This window comes from Emydura macquarii, unplaced genomic scaffold, assembly GCF_026122565.2.
Source record: "Emydura macquarii macquarii isolate MOO-44397 ecotype Brisbane River unplaced genomic scaffold, CSIRO-AGI_Emac_v2 contig_2768, whole genome shotgun sequence".
Classification (NCBI taxonomy): domain Eukaryota; kingdom Metazoa; phylum Chordata; order Testudines; family Chelidae; genus Emydura; species Emydura macquarii.
The window spans coordinates 9,331,452-9,344,770 of record NW_027132905.1 but is presented as its reverse complement, the minus strand read 5'-3'; positions in this window follow the sequence as shown (position 1 = coordinate 9,344,770).

The following is a 13,319-nucleotide window of genomic DNA, read 5'->3' as shown; positions in this document are numbered from 1 at the left end:
CACAGTGCCATCTCTTGCAAACAAATCACCAAGAGCCCTCAGGCACCGTTCTCAATGTTAGAACTAGAATTAACACTATTCGGAGTAACCTTGATTCGGTTTAAGGACCCAGTCATATGGTGCCTCATGCTGCCAAATCCCCACTGTGAGGTAAACTTCCAAAATAAGAGAGAAAAGAAAAATAATGGTGAGAGAAGCTTAAAATAATGGATTAATTCTGTATTATTTCAGTTTCTTGAGTCAGCATTTCAGATGCTTTTTCAGTAAAACCTTGCCTTAGATAACCACCCAGTGGACCAGCCAAAATTTGGTCTTTAACTAAACAAAATTGTATTGGAGATCTTGAGGATAACTTAAAGTTGTTGCTGAAGACAACGAGCTGCCTATTGAAACTGGAAATGTATACCCATAATAGCTGGATAACAGTTCTACAGAAGTTTATGTGGCACATAGTTAAATTTGGGTCTAACTGGTGATCATTAATCATTTAAGCCCCATACCTCCAGTGAGCTCCATGCAGGTGGACAGACCCCTGTCTCTGAGTGGAGCCCCACTGATACCAATGGAGGGGAGTCTGCCAGCAAGGAGCTCATAGCACTTTTAGGCCTTGGGCCCAGATCCTCAAAGTATTACATATTGCTCTGCTCAGCATTGCAACTCCTAACCCCTAGGCAGTGTGCTGTCTAGTGGAACCCTCAGCCCTAAGCTAGGTGCCCAGGCTCCATATATAATGCAGAAGGAGAGTTAGATGCCTAAGAAAGAGATCATCAGAAGCCAGCAAGCTGCCTAAGCAGCTGATCTGGTCCACTTGGCAGATGAGTAAGAAAGGCAACTCCCTCTGCTTGGCATCATCAGCCACAAACCCTCTCCAACAGTTAGGTATCGAAGCCAGATCAGCTCACTGCTAGGTAGCCCATGCTGTAGTAGCCAAAACTCACTCTTCTCTCTGTCACTTGCTCACACTTACTACACCTCTCATGCTTTCCCTATACTCCCGCATTTTTTGTAGGTACTCTGCTGGCCCCAAACCTAGCAGTGGCCTGCATCCAGCCCTTCTGCTGGGGTCCAACAGGCATAAGGTCAGGATCAGGCCCCGCTAGCAAAATAGGCATTCCCTCACCTAGTATGAGAATCCTGTTTCAGGGGTTCAGCTTGAGTTAGGGCTCCAAGTGGCTCATTAGCTGTGGGGTGGCATCAGCACTTGGGCAACCCTGTGAACACCAACTGGCAGAAACATAGGTGCCTGCAGGGGTAGGCAACAGGTTTGAAATGTCAGTGGTGCCTAAACAGTGGACTTAGGTACCTAAAGAGGCAGATGGCCCCTAAATACCTTCTAGGATCTAGACCTTAGTGTCTAGGCAGGCGGCCTGTTACTAAGGTGACCAGATGGCAAGTGTGAAGAATTGGGACGATGGGGGTCATAGGCGCTTATATAAGACAAAGCCCTGAATAGCGGGACTGTCCCTATAAAATCCGGAACATCTGGTCATCCGACCTGTTACTAATTATTAATAGTGCCTGCCCACATTAAAGAAAGAAAGACCGACCGACCTTTAAACTGTTGTCAATAGATCTAATCTTATGGTCCTATTGCTGTCATCCTTTTCTTCTTCCTCCCCAACCACATCCACAGTGTTCTTCAGCTCCCTCTTGGTCTTGTCTCTAAATTGGACCACAACTAGTCCCTTCAAATTAAGCTGTTTGGGGCAGGGATTAGCTTTTATTTGCTGTTGGCATAGCATCGAGCACATTGAATTTCTGATCCTGATAGGGACCTCTGCTTGATACTAGAATAATAAATAATTTACATTAATTATTATACCTGTCCTTGTGCATTTTATCTTGTCCTTGTATTATTACAATTGTTAATCCGGTTTTCTTAGACTCAAGTACAAATACAGTATGTCCATGACCAAAGCTGGGAAAAATCCTGTCACATTCCAAGATGTAAAAAGTCACTTTAAGAGCCTTATTTTCCTAGAACTAGCAGAACCAGTCCCATGTAGCAGGAAGATGTCACCATGGAGAGAGAACAAACTTACTGGGTACTCAGACAAATAAACAAATCCAACAAGACATCCAGCATAAACAAATTTAACAAGACAGATGAGAGAAAACATGATGATAAAGATGTCTGAGGACCCAGTGGGTGGGAAATGAAGCCACATGTAATTACCTTTGTCCTGGTTACAAGTATTTTGTTGTTGAACTGCTCACTAAGTAGGTATGGGAGGACGTCATCAAGAAATATTACAGATTAGTGAAATGTCTGTCCAAATATTATACTGTGGGGTTGAATCTTTTTGTATATCCAACAGTCTTCAAAAGAGAATTGGCACATAATTTTCTGAAACTGTCTGCAACCAGACACATTCATCAGGGAAAGGTGTTTCCAGGGCCAGATTATTGAGGCATAGATAATGTAGGCCTAGGTGTAAAGCCCAGATCTTAAAGTCACATGATTACTTTTTTAAAAAATGAAAGCTGATGTTCTGATGTAAGTTTTTTGTTCTCCCAGTTACAAAGAAAAGCTTGAAAATGTGATTGTGGAACCAATGCAGTGCTGTCTGCCTGAGTCTGCAGAAAGCCTGAAACAATAGCTCTGCGAGATGTGAGTTGTCCTATGGATCTCACTGAGGTATTAACTCCCTGACTCACTGCTCCAGGGATCTCTACCAATGTCATTTCAGCAGAGGATTCTATGGCCATGTCCATATTCGAAAAAAGCTCTGGTTTTAACACTTGTTAACATGTTAAAATCCTAGTGTAGTGTTAAAACCCCCATGTAAACAAGACAAGTAGTAGCTCTAACACATTAGGTGGATGAAGTAAACTTAGGCTTCCTCTAAGGGTTTACCATGACTAGCTAACATGTATTGAAATACAAATTGCTTTGTTTAAACTAGGGTTTTAAACACACGTTCTAAAAACACTTTGTTCCCTAGTAAAGACAAGGCCTGTGTGTTGGAGAAAAAGAGCACAACAATCATGACCCATCCACCCAAGCTGCTGGGAGTAAGTACCGGGGGCTACCTCGATACAGCCTTGCCTCTAAAATAGGAGAGGGAGATCCCTGCTGCCACTTCCGGTGTGTGAGGACATGCTACTGCCCATATCTAGCTGAGAGGAATGGCAAGGCAACCCTCACTAACCACCACAACAAGTGGGGGGGGGAAAGAAGGGGGGGGCAGGGTAATGGCATGTGGACAGACCTGGAAGACTGAGCCAGAGCCACAAGAGGCCCAGTGTCATGGTAAACCTAGGGCCTCTGATTGCCTAAATCCAGACTTAGATTGTACAAGGTAGTTTCCCTTTCTGAGATGTCTAATTTTACCTATGTTTTTGAAAGGAGGGGCTAAGCTTGAGGAACTTTGGCATAGGAACATGCATAGTGTGTTAAAAAAAAAAAAAAAAAAAATCAACCTGCGTTCATCTCCTCTTTCTCCAGTGTCATTTTATATTAAAAAGACATATGGTTCAGAGGATCAGACAACTGCAGCAGCTGGTCCATTTTTCATATTGCTTTGTTACATCTCTGAAGGAACAGTAAACCTAATCCACTTTGAGGATACCACAAAGTGCGGGGCGGGGGCATGTGCCAGAAGATAGACTGTAAATCTCCTTCTAAGCTGGGGGGGAGGGAAAAGGAGGGGGGAGATGTGTTGTTTGCGCTTTATATAACATACTCCCAGTTCCTACATACATGCTTAATTATGGTCCATGGCAAGGTGGGTGTGTATAAATTCAGAAAATAGCTCCTGACCCCTCACTGTATAGCAGTTCACTTAGTGGTATTAATGAAAGGTTTGCACAGATATCAAGGGGAGAATACAGCCTTTATGGTGTAACCAAACATTATTTGTTCCCTGCCCTGTCATTCCATTCACCCCACAGCGAGAAAATACACATCACCACCCCTTTGAGCCCACTTGTATTTCTGTCCTTTGTATCTCTATGCCTTTGTGAGTTTCATCTGTTCCTTCTGCATTTCCTTCCCAACAAAACTCCAGGTTCACGCCTACCAAATTCCCCCTTTCAACTAAAATAATCAGCAATGAAATAGTTAACGTTGATATCAAAATGTCATCACTGGGCTTTAGAGCTGATGTTCTCATCAGATCAACAGGGGACAGAAGAGTTTACACCACTCTCTGTATTACCAACTCCCATGATTTTATCTCAACCCTAGTGAGTTTGAAGTGTATCATTTTGGGTTTGTTTTTTCTAACCTGTCTCATGAAAGTAAAACGAAAGGCTGCCAACACACAAATTTTTCCTTATTCAAAATGGTCACCATCTCCAATTACAGTCAATGGGGCTGAAACCAGCAAGATGGTCACCATTTCCCTACACCTATCTGCATGGGGCAATGAGGTTACCTATAATAAAGTTGGCTGCCACTGCCCACTGTTTTCAACAAGACTGAAACCATACCCACAAGCAAAATGGCTGCCGCTCCATGGTTCAGGGCACTCAACAGGACCCATGGACTGTGGGTGGTAGCAGAGATACTGTGAAAAATGGATGGGGAGAATGAGGAGTATCAGAAGGCAAATTTAGGATTGCAGGGGGATGGGATGCAGGAGGGAAGGTGAGAAGGGTGCAGAGGACAGTGCTGTCATCAAAGATGGAGGGGATGGGACCAGGATGGTGGTGGGGAAGGTGAGGCCCTTTCAAGCAAGCCATGCTGCCAACTCCCACCAAATGATTGGGAGTCATGGGATTTGGGCACATGCTAGAGGAGCTGTTGTGATGATGGGAGAAGTTCCTCCATTCCTGTCATTTGCAGGCTTATCACACAAGAAGAGTGGTGTGCGAGAGCCTCAGGGCTAAAGACACAGACCTGCCTTGTCTTCATACTTAGCCTTATGACAAAGAGAGGGTCCTCTAGCATGGAAAGTAAGGGAGGAGGGTGAATCAGGGAAGTGGTGATGCTGATATCTGGGTAGAGGAGAAGCCCCAGGACAGCTGGAGGCAGAGAAGCATTGCTGCTGGGTCACGATAGTAATAGCATGTGGACAGCAGCCCCCCATCTTAGGGATGAGCAGGATGTACATGGAGTCTCCAAATGAGCAGCCAGGGAGAGAGAAGCATTTCTGTGTATATGAAAGGTTGCCTTTTCAGTCTGAAATCATCACACGCACATTGGCAGAGGAGTAGAGTTTAAAAAGTCAAAAGGCAGAATAAAAACATGATTTGATTTTTTGGGCCAATCATGATTTTTGATCTCGAGAAGGTCCATCTTAAGAACACTGATATTTTGAGGATGGCAATATTGATAATGTCATGGTCCTAGGTAAAGCTCCTCTCCACACACAGGATCCTCACCAGACTGCTGCTTTGGACCTACATGCTGTGCCCATGTGCTTTTGAGCTTCTTGAGTCTGAGCAGAGCCTAGACACTGTCTCTAGCTTTGGGTGACATAGCACATACTTAGGATACACATCCTCTATCTAGCAACCTCTTCCCCTTCTGAGAACAGAGACCCCACAATGCAGTTGCCCCAGACTCCCCGGTAGTTTCAGCACATCCTTTCCCAGAGTTCCAACCTTGTGGGCACTCGGGCTTACAAGGCTAGTTGAAGCACACAATGCAGATTTTGCAAAGGTTCCAATCACTCTTTACTTTAGATAGCACAAGAGATATACAGACCCAGGCCAAAACCCCACATCACCACTATGCACCATTTCTTGCCTCACTTTCCTCACCACTCTGGAGCATCCTTCAGAACCTGGATCAATGTCTTTTTGGGGTTCCGTTCCAGCTCCCACCGGGTCTTCACTCCTCCAGGTCAAACTTCTCTTCCAAGCCCTGGAGTCTCTCCTTGAGGCTGCAGCCAGCTTCCTTTGATCTTGGCTGGTCCTGCCATCAACGGTGTCTCTCTCCCTCCAAAGCCTGAGCTTTGTTCTTCCTGGGAGTGCTTCCTCTGTGGTTTTTAAAATCCAGTGCTAACACTTGATCTCTGTTCTGCTTCTGGAGAAATTCCACTCCTTCAAACCCCAGCTCCTACAGAAAAGTTTGAGAAAACTGGTTCTAGCTTCAGCCAACCCATTGTCCTAAGATGTTCCCATTTGAATTGACAACCATCCAGGCTTAACCACCCTCATTGTCCCTTGTCTGGAAGATAAAGGACACAGCACTGATAGCAGATGGTGAATTCCTCATACACGGGAGGCATTCAATGATACAGCAGTTTCATAAAAACCACCAGAATTCACAAGTAGTACATAGAGAGATTGCCCAAATTGTCACAGAGTCAAAGGCCAGCAAGGACCATTAGATCATCTAGTCTGACCAGTATATCACAGGTAAATAAATTTGACCCAGGCACCCTTGTATTCAGCCTATTTTTTCAGGCTCTCTGCAGACATCACTACAACAGGTCACATTTGAAAGGTTAGCTCTGCAGCCATGAGGGCTAGAAATTTATTTTAAAATGAAAACTGGGATTCTGCACAATCTGAGTATGTGTTGCAAGACACAAATACATGGTGTGGGCCACACATTTGACACCCCTGCTGCTCAAGAGATGCCAGAGAAACCTGAAGGTAGGGTGGACAGCACACCCATCTGGTAGCAGGGATTGTCAGAAAGTAAAAGATAATAGAATGGCAAATAACAAATGGAAATAAAGGAGCTTGAGAAAGGATAAGATTTGTCAGAGACAAGGGGCCAGTGTGAAGCACTTCAGCTGTTACACATGTAGGGGCCTTAAGTACAAACAGACCCAAGCCTAAAACCTTCTCTGTGCATTCTGGAGAAAGGTAGATAATCTTAATTTCTCTCTCTCACTAGGAGACTAGGCGTTTCTACCAGCCACTGACAGTTTTGATTATATAAGGAAGGGGAAGGCAAAAGTAACAGAGAAACCTGGAAATATTTGGGGTACTGAGATCAGGATGAGCCTCAGTCTTACCACTTTCATGGCAAAGAATCTCAAAGTGCTTTACAAACTACGTACCTACAGCACCATAGGATGGAGGGCAGAAGCCACCTGAACAACTGCTACACAGCTGTATGGTGAGAAGAACTGACCAAGACCACCACAAACATCTAGGCATTAAAGAGAGGTAGTGTGGCTTAGTGGACAGAATACGACCTGCATTCTATTTCTGACTTTGCCATTGACTTCTTAGGCGAGTCACTCCCCCTCTATACCCTTTTTCCCCACCTGTAAAATGGGAATAATGAGACTATCCTGTTTTGGATGCAGTTTGGAATTTATGGATATAAAGCACTATAGAAGGCGAGGTGGTATTATTAAGATCTTGGAAGCCCATACAGAACTGCCAGCTTTAAAAAGGTCTCATCTTTAAGACTCCCCACCAATGCAACCAACAGCATAGAAATCAGTTTGTCTTTCTCAACTAGATTAAAGGTTGCAGCAACTCTGCTGGGATTGAACATGTGGTTCCAAGGCACCTGTATTCTAGACTTGATACCCAGCCTCCTGTGTGACCCTGAAGAGTCAGGGAAATAGACTGAGTCAGAAGGACAGCCGATGAGGATTCACATATCAGTGCAATCATCTCCTACCTTCCCCACACACAGTAGCATTCCTTAAAGGAAGGAAGTGATACCAGGGGTGTCAAAGTCACTTTCTATGGCAGGCCAGATTGGAATAAAATGTACTCCAAGTGGGCCATACTTATCCTCCGTTGAGAAATCTCGCGATGTCCTCCCTTTCGGCAGCAGCTGGAGGCAGCTCGCAGCGTCTTACCTGCTACCGAAAAATCGCGCTGAATCCTCCTTTTCGGTGGCGGCTCGCGGCATCTTTCCTTTCAGCAGCAACCACCAGAGGCAGGAACAAAAATGATCGCGAGTCGTATGTTTCACACCCCTGTCACCTAACCTGTCTCAAACAGGCACTGGCTTAGTGGCTGTGGAAATCAAATGCACTCAATTACTCAGCTGTGCTATTTTTGTCAGACTATTACTGAGCTGACAGGTAGACTTATGTTACCATTTATTGTTGTTTAAAGCAACCCTTTGAGCCATTGTATAGCTACCACGGAGCCTTACTGTGTTTCCCATTATATTTTTGTGCAAAAAGGCTAGCCTATCATTTTAAAAGCTTTGAGGAAAAAAGAAAAATGCTCCCCCACAATAACCTCATTGCCACAGTTTCTTCCCTTGCATCAAAAACACTGTCTGGCAGGAGCATCTTTGTAAGCTGAAGAGCATCATATTCTGCTTGTGGAAATGTGGGCCAGCAGTTAAACAGGTGTATGCAGGTTCAAACATCCCCAGTATAAATGTGACCATTCTAGACATACAAAACAAACATTAACAATTCTGGGGAAAAAAATCAGGTTATGGTAAGAAGCAACTCAGTCTAGAGGACTAAGCGTAGGACTGGAAACTAAGAATTCCAAACCTCGGATCTGCTATTAACTTTATGCAAAGCCTTAGGTAAGTCACTTTCCTTTTATTCTCAGTCTCCCTGTTTGTAGATTAAGGATAATACCACTTACCCATCTCTTACAATCCTGTGAGGATTAATTAAAGATTGAGTAATGCTTTGGATATGCAAAATGATTTTACATGACTGTTTAAAAAGGAAAAATATAAATAAATCTGTACTTTGAATACATCTATAATGGGTGTCACCCAGCCCATTCATCCCTGACTTTGTATTTATACCGCACTCTCTCAGTCTTGGCCGAGACATCCATGCATAGGTTACAGAATTGTTACCGTATATCTAATTGAGCAAATGGTGCAAGATTGATTGGTGACAAAATAACTTGTGTTCCATGGAGACTCCAGAGATTTGATTGAGCTCAGATACTGCAGGCATGAGGGCCGCCCTAAATACCTAAAATATGGAATTAAGTGAAAAAAAACAAACAACTTTAGCCATGGAGTCGCTAACGATATCTCCCTGACTGATGTCCACCGTGTGCAGAGAGTAATACGGACTTATCCCCAAATCTCTAAATGCAGCTAGTGCAATTTAGAGCAGCTTGGAGGATCCTCTAGGTTGCAGCAGCCGGCTGCTTTCAGATTTAGAGGGATGGAAGAATGATGAATGCTGCGTCTGCCTCCTCTCCTCAGGGAAGGAGGAAATATTAAACCCTTTAAAGCCACCCTTACGCACAGAGAAAATGGACAGAACTCCTCCCTTTTCTTATATTTATCTTTAAGTAAACAGCACTACAGTAAGTAAATGGCTGAGGATGAATGTGTTGTTGAGTTTATCCAGCAGATGGTGCCAGACTCAGAATTAAGTGGACTCAACTAACAGGCTTGTTGCCAAAGCCATTCCACATTGCGGCAAAGGAAGTTTCAGAGATGGTTAAGTCAGTACTGAAGTTCAAAGGGAAGCATTCAGCATATTCTGTCCTCAGCTATGCACTGCTCCCCTCTCCAGCGCACACACACGCACACACTCTTTTCTAAAACATAGCACACTGTCCTGCCTAGACTCAGACTCTGTCAGAAGGGACCAATATGGTCATCTAATCTGACCTCCTGCACAACACAGGCTACAGAACCTCACCCATCCACTCCTGTAGTAGACCCCTGACGTATGATTGAGTTATTAAAGTCCTCAAATCTTGGTTTAAAGACTAAGATACAGAGAATCCAGCAGCAAGTGAGCCGTGCTCCATGCTACAGAGGAAGGCGAAAAATACCCAGAGCCTTTCCCAATTTTCTCTGGGGGAAAATTCCTTCCTGACCCCAAATATGGCGATCAGTTAAACCCTGAGCATGTGGGCAAGACTCACCAGCCAGACACCCACAAAAGAATTTTCTGTAATAACCCCATCTAACATCCTTTCACAGGCCACTGGCATATCTACCACCAGTAGTCAAAGATCAGTCAATTGCCAAACTAAGCTGTCCCATCATACCATCCCCTCCATAAATTTATCAAGCTGAGTTTTGAAGCCAGCTAGGTTTTTTGCCCCCACTGCTCTTCTTGGAAGGCTATTCCAGAACTTTACTCGTGATGGTTAGAAACTTGCATCTAATTTCAAGTCTAAACTTCTTGATTGCCAGTTTATATCCATTAGTTCTTGTGTCCACATTGGCACTAAACTTAAATAATTCCTCTCCCTCCCTGGTAGTTATCCCTCTGATGAGGATAATAGAGAGCAATCATATCTCCCCTCAATCTTCTTTTGGTTAGGCTAAACAAGCCAATCTCTTTGAGTTGCCTCTCATAAGACAGGTTTTTCATTCTGCGGATCATCCTAGTAGCCCTTCTTTGCATCTGTTCCAGTTTGAATTCATCTTTCTTAAACATGAACTGCACACAGTATTCCAGATGAGGTCTCACCAGTGCCTTGTATAATGGTATTAACACCTCCCTATTTCTACCAGAGATACCTCGTCTGATGCATCCAAGGAGCGCATTAGCTTCTTTCATGGCCACATCACATTGTCAGCTCATAGTCATCCTGTGATCAACCAATATGCCCAGGTCCTTCTCCGCTGTCACTTCCAACTGATGCGTCCCCAGCTCATAGCAGAAATTCTTGTCTACCCAAACCTCTGCTCTGTTAGATCATATAAATGTAGACAGACCCTTGAGTAAGCATTTTAGTGTCCAAGACAAGTAAGCATATTTGCACCCCCTAGAGGTGATGCATGGTGGAAGCATGCGGGGGCATGTGCTCTCCCCCAGCCCTAATTTCTGCCTTCCATTTAGCAGAAGTTTCAAACCATGGGGCATGCCTCACAGTATGAAAAAAAAAAATCCATCATTCCTTTCTCCCCTCATTTTTTGCATTACAGGTTGTGGGGTATAAGAGGATATGAGCTGTGATGGAACTCTGAAGGTTGGGATGAGCTCCCCTTGCCAGGGGAATGTGCAAACCATGCTTACAGGATAGCTGTCTCTCTGTAGTGGCGAGTCCACACATACAGGTTTGAGTCTTTTGTACCTTTGAGTTTTAGGGGTTATCATCTCTGGTGGTATAGGTTCATGTTTTTAGATCCAGAGGTCCCAGATTCTATCCCGCTGCAGATGTCTCATCCAGCTGTGCAATGTTTCATACTGATGACTAAAGCCTTTCAAGATCATTGTCAACAGTCAGAAATTCATGAGAATAAATCAGCACTTCACAGGTTGGGACCTCTAGTAGCTTCCTACTTCTGTGTGGCTTTTTTTTTTTTTTTCCAGTGCTTAAAACAGTTACCCTAAAAACTAAAAGGAACGAAAAAAGTTAACAAGCCCCAGTCCTCATGAGAGCCATTATTGTGATGTGGTTTGTTATTACTGAAGTCTGTGGTTCCAAACCAAGAGCTCTCATATACTGCTGCCAAAATACTAACAGAAAGCACCACTGGAGAAGGTTAGAAGTAGAATGCTAAAATCTTCCGTGTTACAACCGTGGAATATTTATGGGTTCTATTGGCCATATAATAGTTTGAGTCTGACTGAACTTTTCAAACAAAGACCTTGTTTATTATACAAGTATGATAGCCTGTACCCCTATGTTCACTCTTTTTACAATACGACGATAAATTTCATATAAAGTATGCCTTGTAAGGTATCATTTTAAAAACTCAATTTACTAATTATTGTCCTGGAAAAATGTGTGGCAACACTGTATGTAAAGTTATAAGATTCCTCTGGACAGTATTATTAGACATGTTCCAAGTCTGGGGGAGCTGTCCCAGAGCTGTTCCTCAGAGACAAAAGGTTAGCCAATGCCGGAGTCAGGTGTCAGCAAAAATCAAATGGACTATCACCTGGTTAAGTGACTCTTCTTTGGCAGGAAAGAGGATGTGGGTGAAAATCTACATCATCACAAAGAAACAGCTGGAGGTTCCTGTGTCTCCTGAACCTCAGCTGGAGATGATTCTCAAAGAAGAGAAAGGACTATAAGAGAAGAGAGGAGGTGTCCCCAAAGGATTCCTCCCTCGCTCTCCACCCATGGCATCCATAACATGTGAAGAACAAAGGAAACAGCTTTGGACTGGAGGAGAGATCCTGACTGGAAGAATTCAGCCAGTAAGACTGCTAGAACATGTGGTGAGACACACCTTTGCTGTGAATTCATTTAGTTTGTTAAGTTAGGTATTAGTTGCGATTTACTTTTATTTCCTTGTAACCAATTCTGACTTTTATGCCTCTTTACTTGTAGTAATTTAAAATCTCTTGTCGTTGTTAAACTTGTTTTAATGTCTTATCTAAACCAGGGTGTTTGGACTGAAGTGTTTGGGAAGCTCCATTTGGGATAACAGGATTTGTGCACATCATTTTCTATTAATAAATGACTGATTTTATATGAGCCTGTATTGTCCAGGAGAGAGCTGGGCAGTACAAGACACACATCTGGGAAAAGTCTGGGACTGAGAATTTGCTGGCTTTGCTTTGCAATGTAATTCATGAGTGGCTGCTATACAATTCAGAGTAACTGGGAGTAACTTACATGCTGAAGGCTATATGAGAGCAGTCCAGGAGTGGTAGCTCTCACAGCAAAACAGTGTAAAAGGCACCCCCTGTTGGAGAACTGAGGGGATAGCTGTTCATCAGTCCAGATTTTACCCTGGGTAATATCACAAGGAAAAAAATTTTGTAGATCCCGCCAGAAGAATTTTAGTTCAGTTTTAATCAGAAATCAGATTGTCCAAGGTATCACTTGCAGTGTATTGTAGGCAGTAAAAGCAGTAACAGACAAACCTTTTGCTGGCAGAGCATTAAAGCAACTAAATCCAGTAAGCCATGACAATTAGGAAAATAGCCAAAAAACAAAGCTTATATTTTTAAACTTTAGGAATTCATTTGTAGTTTTTGAAGGGACACAAAGTTAACTGGTAAGAGCCAGCTTATAAAAAGAGGTTCTTATGGTACACAGTAACTGGAGTCAGATGATTTTGTCCACACAGATCTTACTGTAGGTGGATGCACGAAACTGGAATCTTTTAGCTAGTGTCCATTGGGGCTATATCTGAGCCTTGTGCATCCCCTAACAGTGAGGATATAAGGGCTACCCTCTGATTGGCCAAGAGCGCACTGCAACAAACAGCAAGGCAATGTGCTCAGACACACTGGCTTGATCTGTATGAGAAGAAACAAGCTTCCTTTGAGAATGGAGATCTAAGAGCTATGTATGATGGAATCAAGAAACCAATAGGTCCTTCAGCCAAGAAAACTGGCTCTTTTAAATCTCTTAATGGAGACACCTTTGAGAGAAGCAAACAGATGCAACACTGGGTGGAACACTATCACAAACTTTTCACATAGAACCACTTTTCTGAAGCAGCACTAAAATGTGATCCCCAGGCTCCAGACTATCGAAGAGTTTGATAGAGACCCATCTATAAATGAGCTTGAAAAAGGCAAATCACTTCCACAGCACAC